The following is an 11,800-nucleotide window of genomic DNA, read 5'->3' as shown; positions in this document are numbered from 1 at the left end:
ACGGTAGCCCATGGCAACCCACTGCAGCAGGGGCTGCAGCCTACGCCATCGCTGCTGACTCATGGCAGCCCAGCTCCAGGTTGAGCTGTTATTCAGCATCTTAGCTGTAGAAGGCAGTGTCACTGGCCTTCATACGTGGGATCCGAACCGGGGCCCTCTGGTGTCCCAAGCCAGCTCTTAACCAACGCGCCACTTGGCTGGCCCACCACTTCCATTTTTAAATATATAAAAACAATATGTCTCATAGCCAGGGATGCAAGGACTTGGTTATGCTTGTTGGAATAATGGTTCTCAACTATCTGGGAAAGTCACTCAGTACAGTTAGGGACTGGGGCTGAGAGGGGCTTGAAATCTAAGAAGGTAAAGGCTTTTCTGGGAACAAGCTAGTTGTCAGTCACCACCAGACCATCATTGTGGCTAAACTCTAGAAATGGTGAGTAGAAGTTCATTTTCTATTCAGTCTTCATGCATTATCTCACTCTGGTTAACAGCAGGTTCTAAATATGATGGTTAAACTTTCAAGATCTTCATCCTTTAAATGTAATTCTTTAAGCAGGGTGGCTATAAACTGTGCAAACACCACATTTTCCCGAGAATGCTTCTGAATGCCAAGAATCGGGGTCAGTAATGACAGCAACACCATAGCAATTAAAATCCATTCTGCAGGTTTGTGTATAATATTTCTATTTGTTAATCTGAAAGTTCAGACAAGATTTCTAAGTTGTGTGTAAATATCTCCTAATGAAATCTGAAGAGACTCCTAAAGACCAGGCAATACTTTACTCCGTTTTTCAAGTGTGATGCGTTTTCTAATCTGGTTCTGAAAACTTGAATCGACCAGTGCAAAGGTGGGCTCATGCTCTCCTGAGTCATGTGATTTTGTGGTTTCTTCATTTAAAACATATCGTCCTCTACAAAACTCCTTGATCCTTAGGTTTAATGTTTCAGTTTCTTCTCTCAAATTCTCGTAACTTGGCAATGGTTTAATGGCTGTATCTGAGACCCTAAAAGGCAAAAGACTCATATAAGCTGCCCTGAGATTCCTGCAAAGCCGGAGAGTAACTACCTGGGTCAGAGTTGATGTCATCTTCATCAAGTTCTTCTTCTTTTTTTTTTTTTTTAAGATTTTTATTGGAGAATTGGGGGATGGGAACAGCGCTGGGGAATTGGGGGAAGGGGAACAGACAAGTTGCTGTTCTTTTGTTCTTCAGTCTAGTTGTGGAGGACGTTGCTTCACTGGCCCAAGTTAGCACCATCATTGCGCTCTTCCCGGGTGAGGCAGATCAGTCGCCGGCTTCTGGATGGCCGCTCACTGCGGCTGCTGGCCGCTCACGCTGGCTGCTGGCTACACACAGTAGCCCATGGCAACCCACTGCCACAGGGGCTGCAGCCTACGCCATCGCCGGCAACTCACGGCAGCCCAGCTCCAGGTTGAGCTGTTGTTCAGCATCTTAGCTGTAGAGGGCAGTGTCACTGGCCCTCATATGTGGGATCCGAACCGGGGTCCACTGGCGTTCCAAGCCAGTTCTTAACCATCGCGCCACTCGGCCGGCCCAAGTTCCTCTTCTTTAATGAGGGGGGCTGAAGAGGGTTTCAGACACACAAAAGCAGAATTCTGGCTGTACAAAACCCTCAAAGTTTCTTGTGTCTTCCACTCAAAGCCTCCTTCAGAACTTTAAGTTTGCCTCTGCGACTTCAGGACACACCTGCAGCGAACTAGGTGACCTATTGGGTTGTCAGAAAAGTCATGACGTATTTTGTCTATGTTTTCCAAAGGTCATTTATTTGTATAAAGAACAAAGATCGATCAATGATATATTGCCCATTTTGTTCAATAACCTTTTGCCATCTTTCAGTGAGCTTCATAATTCCTCTTTCATAGAATGACCTGTCTTTATTTGCAAAAAACTTAATAAGGTGCTGATTTACAGCCTCATCTAAATTGAACATTATACTATGCAAGGAGTTTTGAAGACAGTAAAACAAGTGGAAGTCTGATGGCACAAGGTCAGGCGAGTATGGTGGGTGTGGCAACACATCCCATCCAAGCTCCAATAATTTTTGATGGGTGATCAAACTTGTGTGTGGTTTCTCGTCACGATGGAACACAACTCCTTTACATTTAACAAGCTCTGGACATTTCTGGATGATGAATTCATTCAAACTGTCCAATTTCCGACAGTACACATTCAAATTGATTGGTTCCTTGGTAGGAGCTCAAAAAACACTACACCTTTAAAATCTCACCATACTGAGAGCATAACCTTCCTCTGATGAATGTCTGCTTTCGATGTCGTTGAGGCGAATCATCACATTGGGACCAAGACCGTTTGCACACCACATTGTTGTAAACAATCCACTTCTTATCAGTCGCTTCAAAAAAGGATTGTTTTCCTCATGTTTAATGAGCATACAGCAGATGTTTATATGCACCATCAAATGAACTTCTTTGAGTTCATGTGAAACCCAAATATCGAGCTTGCTTACATATCCCAGCTTCTTCAGGTGGTCGTGAATGCTTGAATGATGGATGTTCAATGTTTCTGCAATCTCTCGTGTCATGTAACGTGGGTTTGACTCGATCACTGCCTTTATTTTGTCATCATCAACCTCGGTGGGGCCTCCCTGACCAAGGAGCGTCGTTGAGATCAAAATCACCAACACGGAATTTTGTGAACCATTGTTGGCACTGAAGTTCTTGTAGAGCATTGTCACCATAAACTTTATGCAACTTTTCACAAACTTGACGTGGGTTTTTCCCTTTATGAAAGTAAAACAGTAAAATATGGCAAAAATGCACAGCTTGGTCTTTCAACTTCAACTTGCTATAAAGTCTCCAAAACTCAACCAAATTGCCCAATTTTTTTTAGAATGCAGCTAGAACTGTCAGCTGTCAAATGACATACCAATAACATAGATGCGAATGACTCTAGTATTTCCAAAAATGAACTAGTGCCATCTGTCACAACATGCGTCATGACTTTTCTGACAACCCAATAGAAACTTGGTTTGATTTGGCAAATTTCCTCTTAAAATGCTCAGCACTTTTCTTATTTATGCCTACTAGAGTTATTTCTGTACTATTGTATTTACCTTCAAATTTTTCTGAAGCTTCTAATTTCTCTTGCAAAGAACTATTTGAAGAAATCCAAGTACTTACTTTCTGTAAAGGAAGTTCATAAGCAGCAGCTTTCTGCTGATTATCTAATCTGCAATTGCCTAACTGCTCAGTGAGATCTATTACTGTGTATCTTCTTGCTTGGAGTTAGTTTGCTGACCAGCTTTCTTTTTCATTATGCTTTTATTGTGTGTGCAGCTGTGGCCTATACCAGTTGCATTTGCCCTGGTTCCTGGTAGAATAGAGGAAACAAATTCTTGCTCATTATCACTGCTACTATCACTATGAGTGCTAGAAGCACTAGACTCATACTGCTCCTTAAAATTGCCAGGGTTGTCAATATTTAATGTTTTAATGGTCTTACTGCATACCTGTGCTTCTCCAGAATGGCTGCTTTCTCCTTCTTGAACCCATACGGGAGTTTTAGGAATTTGTGCTTCCAAAAACTTAGATGCTTTATAACAAAAATTGCTGCAAAAACACGTTCTTTCAGTAATATCATAGACTTTATTGGTTTTGTTAGAAATTTCATATTTGTGTTTTGGAATAATTTCTAGTTTCTTCTGACCTAAGGGACAACACAGAGCTTGATAATAGAATGCTCACCCACATATCACTGAGCAGGTGTGATAAACTTCCCTCCCTTAAGAATTCTTCAGCAATATTCTTTTCTAAAAGCTGGTCAACAATATGGAGAGATTTTTCTCTCAAACTCAATCTTCTTTTTCACAGTCTCTTCTAGTTCTGCTTTCCTTTTAGAAGCCTCTTCTTGCTTCAAGGCACTTGTCTGTTTAGCACCTGTGGCGTTTTGGGGAGCTTGGGAGTCCTGGTCCTTGAGGTGGGCTGAGAGTGGCTGGGCCGATTCAGCCATCCAAAGCTTCCTTCTTGAAACAGGAATCTGCTGTGCTTGGCTATGCCTAGTTGATGTACTCTGGCTCACATGCTAACAAGCTAACTGCAGATGAGGGGCTGGGGAAGCAAGTTTTCTGATTTCTGTCTTGGAGAGCAGAGCTCTGAATGTGGAAACATACTCAAATATAACAACAATGTTCAGGTACCAGGCAACTAGAAAGGCATTTAATAAATATTGAACACAATAAAACATTTCTTTAAGACTGAAGATAATTTAGTTCCCACACCTATCATCCTGAAGATCAATGATGAACATACATGATTCCAAGATTAGACATGGGGGAATGGGTTGAACCTATACTGTCAGTTTATTTTTTAAGATCTGTTACCTTTATTTGATCTTGTTTTCTTGGGATGTTCTTTTTTTTTTTTTAATGTGTTTTTCACACCTATTCAAATGACCATAATTATTTTTTTAAAGGCAGAGTACAATGGAAGTTTCAATTGATTCATTACTGTATCATATTAGTAAAGATGATATGTGCAGAGGATTTTTATGTTACTTGTGGCAGAAATGTCTGCCAATGCTTTCTACATTTAATAAATTAAAATTGGCAAACCAACAAAGGAGCTGAAGATCCCATGGGTTGCATATGGGACAAGACCATCCATTGTGCATATAGTCTCCACTTACCCCTCCAAATCTATGCTCTACCTTCCTCCTCCCTGCACCATGCTCCTGTGGGCTGACCTATATGCACTGCATCAACCAGCTCCCTTGCCCTCTGCTTCCAGTTGGGTTTGGCCAGTGGGAGGGGCTGGCCGGGGGTGGGAAGGTAGCAGAAGGATGTGGTTTGGGCATTTAGTTTCCCAAGTCCCTCCTGGCTGGGTTGCAGGTTGTTTTTCTCCTGGAGGCCCCTGTTGAGTGGCCCTCTCCTATAGCTGGGGTGCTGGCTAGTACTCTTTTCTCCTGCCCCTTCAGGCCTAGTGGTTTCCACTACTGCTGGCCCAAGGGCACTTACCCATACCTTGTGGCTTTCCTTACTCCTCCCCACACCTTGAAATAGCTTCTTTTAAACTCTCCTCAATTGCCCAAGTGCACGTTCTATTAGTTCCCTGCTAGGAGCCTGAATAATACTGCCATCTCCACTGTGATATATGCCTGCATCTTATTTTCTCATCTCACCAATCAAAGTGCTGTAATACATTTCTTCCTTCCTTCCTTCCTTCCTTCCTTCCTTCCTTCCTTCCTTCCTTCCTTCCTTCCTTTCTTTCTTTCTTTCTTTCTTTCTTTCTTTCTTTTTTATAAAGATTTTATTGGGAAATTGGGGGAGGGGAACAGTGTTGAGGAATTGGGGAAGGGGACTGGCCAAGTTGTTGTTCTTCAATCTTTGTTGTGGAGGGCGCCAGTCACCATATGGCTTCCGTCGACAGCTTGTGGCCTCCAAGCTCTAGGTGCTGTGTTCAATCTTAGTTGCAGGTGGGCGTAGCCACTATCCCATGCAGGAGTTGAGTCCAGCAGCCTTGTTATTAAGAATGCATACTCTATCCACTGAGCCATCTGAGCGGCAGCTTAGCTCAATGTGCCGAGTTCAATCTTAGTTGCGGGTGGGCATAGCCCACCATCAAACAGGTAGTCTTGTTGTTTACACCAGCTGAGTCATCCTGCCACATGTTGGCAGCTCAGCGACAGTTCAGCTCGGGGCGCAGTGTCATTGGCCCATGTGGAAATCGAACTGGCGGCCTTGTTACTCAGAGCTCGTGCTCTTAAGCCAACTCTTAACCAACTGAGCCACTTGGCCGGCCCGATACCCTGTAATACATTTCTTTTTTATTTCTTCTCAAATCTAAATTACCAACTGAGTTAAATGAATACAGTATTTCAAAATATGACAACAGGAGAAATCTGTCATTAGGGTTTCAAAATTTATCTATAGCTATAGCCAAGTTCTTTTTAGTCCTGGCAATGTATCATAAAAAGTTCTTAAAATCATAAATTTAGGGCTCTATTTCAGACCAAGGGGGAGACTGAGTCATACATATCTTTTTTTTTTTAAAGAGTATTGGCTGATTCTGAGGTAAACTACAGATAGATATTAAGAAGGGTTCACAGAAACAACTCAAAGTGATAGCTACTGCTCCCACTTTTCCACATATACATATTCCAATGGACACATTGTCTCCTCCAAGAGTACTACAATTCTGAGAAGGCTAAAATTAGTACCCTGAGTGAGCTTTTTTAACAGAGAGAAAAATTATATGTGTCTGAATTCTCATAAAGCTCTACAAAGGGCTTCCTTGCTTAAATAGCTGTTTTTTCCCAGTTGTTTCTAATTGATGGATAATGTCCTCTCACATTCTAACAGATGTCAGCCATTTCTGCCACCTGTAACATAAAATCCTCTGCACATATCACCCTTACCAATATGACACAGTAATGAATCAATTGAAACTTCCACTGCACTCTGCTTTAAAAAAAAAAAAAAGGACATCCCAAGAAAACAAGGTCTTATAAAGGTAACAAATTTTGAAAAAACAACTGACAGCATAGGTTCAACCCACTCCCCCATGTCCACTCTTGGAATCATGTATGTTCATCACTGATCTTCAGAATGATAGATGTGGGAACTACATTATCTTCAGTCTTAAAAAAAGGTTTTATTGTGTTCAATATTTATTAAATGCCTTTTATATGCCTAACTCTCAAGTTTTATAGGGAATGAAGAAATATAATATGCAGTGCTCGCCCTCAAGGAGCTTCCAATCTAATGGGAACAACAGTGAAAATTATTGAAATGATATTAAATGCTTTTTGTATGGCACTCCATGGAGAGAAGTTCAGAGAAATCTGGTATATTTCTGCATGATACATATTTCAGTGTTTCTAACTGGTCAACCAGCTTAAACCAGTCAATTTTGGTGGATGATCCAGTTGGCAACTGTGACCACATCTCTCTTCTCAAGCCGTCTCTTAATATGAATTGAAATTGTGTTCCATTTTTAGCATCCATATCATTTAACTACTTCTAAAATGGTTTCACAATAATGATTCTAACACTGGATTTCTTGCACTTGTGCAATATATTTTGTGCAATATGTCTTGCACTTGTGCAATGTATTTTTTTGGACCCATAAATAAAACTTTATGCTCATCCCTATTCAATTATTCTGCTAGTCTGAGTCCCATTGTTTTAATTCATTAAAATAATTTGGACCTTGTTTTGATCATTCAGTTTATTAGCTTTCCATCCCAACTTTGAACCTGAAACTTCAACTTATACATATCTTAGTTGCAAGGAATTTTAGTGATTTGTGAAGTTCATGAAAGGTTGTTTATGTCACCTCATTTTATCATCAATTTCTTACAGGTGAGGCCACTGAAGTGAGGTGGTCTACTAGAAAGCACAGAGCCAGGAGAAAAATATGTGTCTTCAGACCACTGCCATGGTGCCCTTTCTTTCTTTAAAACATTATATTTTTAAAAGGGGCTGTTTTCATTTATTCTTCATTTTGCAAGTAATATGTTAAGCAACATTAACATTGCATTAAGAAACCACCAGAGATTAAGTGAACATCCCCCTTGGCCCTTCCTCCAACCCCAGGTCTCCCACCAAAGGTATTCACCCAACTTGGCTTGGAATGTATTCTTCAAGACCTTTTTGCATGCACTTCTTTCCTCTCGGAAATAGTTCATTTTGTGTGGTATCAAATTGTATTTGTTTTTCTGAAATTTTCCCTTTCACTTCAAAATATATTTTAGTATTTACATATATTACTCACATTTTTATCTGATACACAGTGTTCCACTGTAGGGGTGTGTATTACTTATTTAACTTGCCCCTCATTGATAGACATGAAGATTGTTTTCAGTTTGTTACTTAAAAAATACTGTAATAAATATCTTGCATATGACTCTTGGGTACATGTGTGAGAGTTTCTGTAGGCTAGATACTTGGAAGTGGAATTGCTGCTTGAAAGGTATATGCACTTAAAATTTTGTTAACAAATACCAAAATTGTCCTCCAAAATGCCTACTAATGTATATTCCTGACAACGTGTAAGAAGATAGCAGCATTTCCCCACACTTTTAGTAATATTGATTAGTACTAATTGCTTTAGTTTTTACTAATCTGAATTTTTCTAATTACTGAGTTTTAGCATCTTATATTTCTTCTTCTATGAATTGCTTAGTCTTATCCTTTTAATAATATTCCCTCTACTATGCTTTATATTGTCTTCATATGCCCCTCCCTCAAAAAAGTGTTGAATAAGACAAGAACATGTAGAGAGCTATAAACAGTCTTCGAGTCCTTTCTTTATGATGAACATGGATCCATTGACAGATATATGAATGTAATTAATTGTCTGGCCAGGAGTGGGTCCCTCAAGTTACTTTACAAACTGGGCAACATCTCTCCATCTTGCTCAAATGAATATTATGAATATCTTTGCAAAATATCATGCTGAAAAAAAAGACTAATTGTGCCTTGTATTCTTATAATCTATCTTTTAGCTCTATCAGAAAATAATATGAACTAAGTTTAGTCTGTCTTAATGGTTGGTTCACAAATGTTTATGTAATATACATTCTAGAATATTGCAGAAAGTAATGCCAAGCTCACTCACTCTATAGATTCCATGATCCATTTTTTTTTCCCTTTTAGAAAAGGCAAAAATTTCTTGTATTTTTGCCTGGCTTAGGTTTCTGGCACCTGTCCTATTTTCAATTTTCCTGAGATAAGAAGCAGTGGTTCTGAGACCTAAAATCTTTTGTTCCATCTGCAAAGCCTGTATACCGGATTCTCTCTGACTCTCCTCATTTAGGTTGTGCTTTAATTTATTCCCTGTGATACCCTTCTCAGTTTGAAGATCATGTTCTTTGTTGGAGAAGAAAGAGGCAATTGAGTAGCTCTGCCTTTTCTCTGTTATCATTTAACAGAATCTTCTCTACGCAGTCAGCTTATCTTTTTCTTTATCTTCTTGCTTTAAACGTGTGTGTGTGTGTGTGTGTGTGTGTATTTAAAGCCCTTTCTGAGGTCCTCATCATTTAGCACTCCTCAGTTTATGCTGGAATTTTGCTTCCTGTCACTTTCTTACAGGGTTTGTATGACTTTCTTATTCACCTTGGTTTGTGTCCTTTCTCTCATCTTTTGTATGTGTCATTTCAAAATACAGACTCATCAGAGAACACCATGTTGGGTCATATTGACTTCTGCAGGTAGATATTATAATACAAAGTTTAATTTTCTACTTTCACAATTTAAAAAAACCCAACATATTTTTTTATTGCTTTGGGGTTATATTTATATAAACTTACTGAAGTTTGTTTTCCTAAAGCCTCAATTACATGTCTATTATGACCAAAGTTTCTTTTTTTATTATTATTACAGATTCTAGGATGACATGATCTTTTTCTTTCATCTTCAGGAAAGCAAAAGCTGCATTCTATTTCAAGTTTGCTGAGATTTCTATCATATAAACATCACCAACAAATCCTTTCTTGCTGGTCAAAACTGAGTCTAGTGTAACATTTCCCTTAATTTCTTGTTGTACTTTTTGAAAGATGAAGTTATTTGGAAGGCATGTCAAGAATGTATTAAATTCTAAGATTGTTGTAGAGATTTTGAACAGATGTCTAAAAAGTTGAAGTAACATCAATATTACATCTTGCCTCTGTGACATTTTTATCATTTAATTTAGGAAAGCATCCTTCAGATCTTCCATTTAGTTTGGCAGTCTTAGCATGCTCCCACAAATAACAGTACTCTCTTACTCTCATTTAATCCTCTCCATATGTTCTATGCTATACTTGTGGGTTCATATATTTGCAGCTTTGACACATGGTGGTACTATATATCCATTTTTATCGGATTTGTTTATATTGAAAAACGTATGCCATTTCATTGCCTAAACCAGTTTCATTTCCCCAAGTCTCAGGAACATCTAAGAAACTGTACTTATCTGTGTAGTGGGTGCTGTGATGCACCACCCATTCTCCTTTGGAAATAAAGGAATTATTACTCCAGCTACTGGGAGTGTCATCCAAGCCGGTCTTCACCTGTCAGTCTCTTTGGAGACTGCCTCAGCTGAGGAAAGCTGCCTCATCTCCCAAGGCCATGCCCCTTCCAGAGTGGCCTGCGTCCATTGTCTGATAGATGTGGGGATAAAATGCCAGGTCCTCTGGCCCCAATTCAGGATAATTCTGAAGGGTCATCACAGAAATCCTCAGCGGTGCTCGCTGAGGCATTCTGTTGAGATAGCCTTGGAACTGCACTTCTCCCTCGGCTCAGTTCTGTGTCTTCCCTTCCTGCCCACAGGTGTTAATCCCAAGAGCACTCCCTGATAAACTTCCTGCAAGCTGTTCTCCATCCCAGGGTCTGCTTCCTGAGAAACGCAACCTGGGACAATTGGCTTGTCTTAAAGTTTCAGTTATATTGTATTATCTTGTATGTTGAAATATGAATAATTGAGCCCTAATATTTTCCCAGCACTGGTTCTCTGTTATTTTCTTAGAATTAATGGGCTTCTCTTTCTCCCACTATAAATCTTCTTTCTATGCCATTCATATTAACTGCCATTTACGTGATTTAAAAGTTCCTCTTGAGCCCTTTTCTCCCTTCCCTTCAAACTTCATGTGAAGTCCTTTGACTAGTAAGTAATATTTGTCCCTAAAATATTTTTCTAATCTTTCTGACATGGATTTCTTGCTTTGCCAGGGATCTGTCATTTTGGTATTATAAATCAGAGTTGAAAAGAAAAATATTGACAGCAATTGTTTTCTTTTTTTAAAGCTTTTTATTAAAATATAGCTAACATGCAATATTATATTAGTTTCAGGTGTACACCATAGTTATTCAACATTTATATACCTAAAGAAGTGATCACCATGATAAGTCTAGCAACCATCTGACACCGTACCATCCTATCACAATATTATTGACTATATCCCCTATGCTGCCTATTACATCCCCATGACTTATTTGTTTTATACCTGGAAATTTGAACCTTTTATTTCCCTTCAAATTCCCCCCCTTTTTAAATTTTTTAATTACAGTTGACCTTAAATATTATTTTATATTAATTTCAGGTGTACAGCATAGTGGTTAGACATTTATATAACTTAAGAAGTGATCCCCCTGACTAGTCTAGTACCCACCTGGCACTATACATAGTTATTATCATATTATTGACTATATTCTCTATGCTTTACTTTACATCACCATGACTATTTTGTAACAACTCATTTGTAGTTCTTAATCCCTTCCCCCTTTTCACCCTGCCTCCAACCCCTCTCCCATCTGTCACCCCAATAAATCTAGTACCCACCTGACACCATACGTAGTTATTACAATATTATTGACTATATTTCTTATGCTATGCCCTACGTCTCCATGACTACTGTGTAACAACCAATCTGTACTTAATCTCTTCCCATTTTTTACCCACCCCCACAAAACCCCCTCCCATCTGGTAACCATCAAAATGTTCTCTGTATTTATAAGTTCGTTTCTGTTTCACTTGTTTGTTCCTTTTGTTCTTTAGATTCCACACATAAGCAAAATCACATTGTGTCTGTTCTTCTCTGTCTGACATATTCAACATAGCACAACACCCTCCAGGTCCATCACTGCCACTGCATATGATAAGAACCCTACCCTTCCATGGCTGAGCAATATTCCATTGTATATATGTACCACCTCCTCTTTATCCATTCAGCCATTGACAGGTACCCAGGACACTTCCACATCTTGGCCATTGTAAACGATGCTGCAATGAACATATAGATGCACACCTCCCCTCAAAGTAGCATTTTGGGTTTCTTCAGATAAA

The 11,800-nt window shown here is 39.3% G+C and overlaps 1 pseudogene; it reads right to left on the bottom strand.

Annotated features, from left to right (window-relative positions):
* Positions 1-484: 484 nt before the first annotated feature.
* LOC109387238 (putative RNA polymerase II subunit B1 CTD phosphatase RPAP2) lies at positions 485-3,989 on the bottom strand (annotated as a pseudogene).
* Between the last annotated feature and the right edge of the window lie 7,811 nt (positions 3,990-11,800).

This window comes from Hipposideros armiger, unplaced genomic scaffold (genome assembly GCF_001890085.2).
Source record: "Hipposideros armiger isolate ML-2016 unplaced genomic scaffold, ASM189008v1 scaffold_8, whole genome shotgun sequence".
In the NCBI taxonomy this organism is placed as follows: domain Eukaryota; kingdom Metazoa; phylum Chordata; class Mammalia; order Chiroptera; family Hipposideridae; genus Hipposideros; species Hipposideros armiger.
The sequence above is the reverse complement of the archived record's forward strand: the minus strand, read 5'-3'. Positions and strand labels throughout refer to the sequence as shown.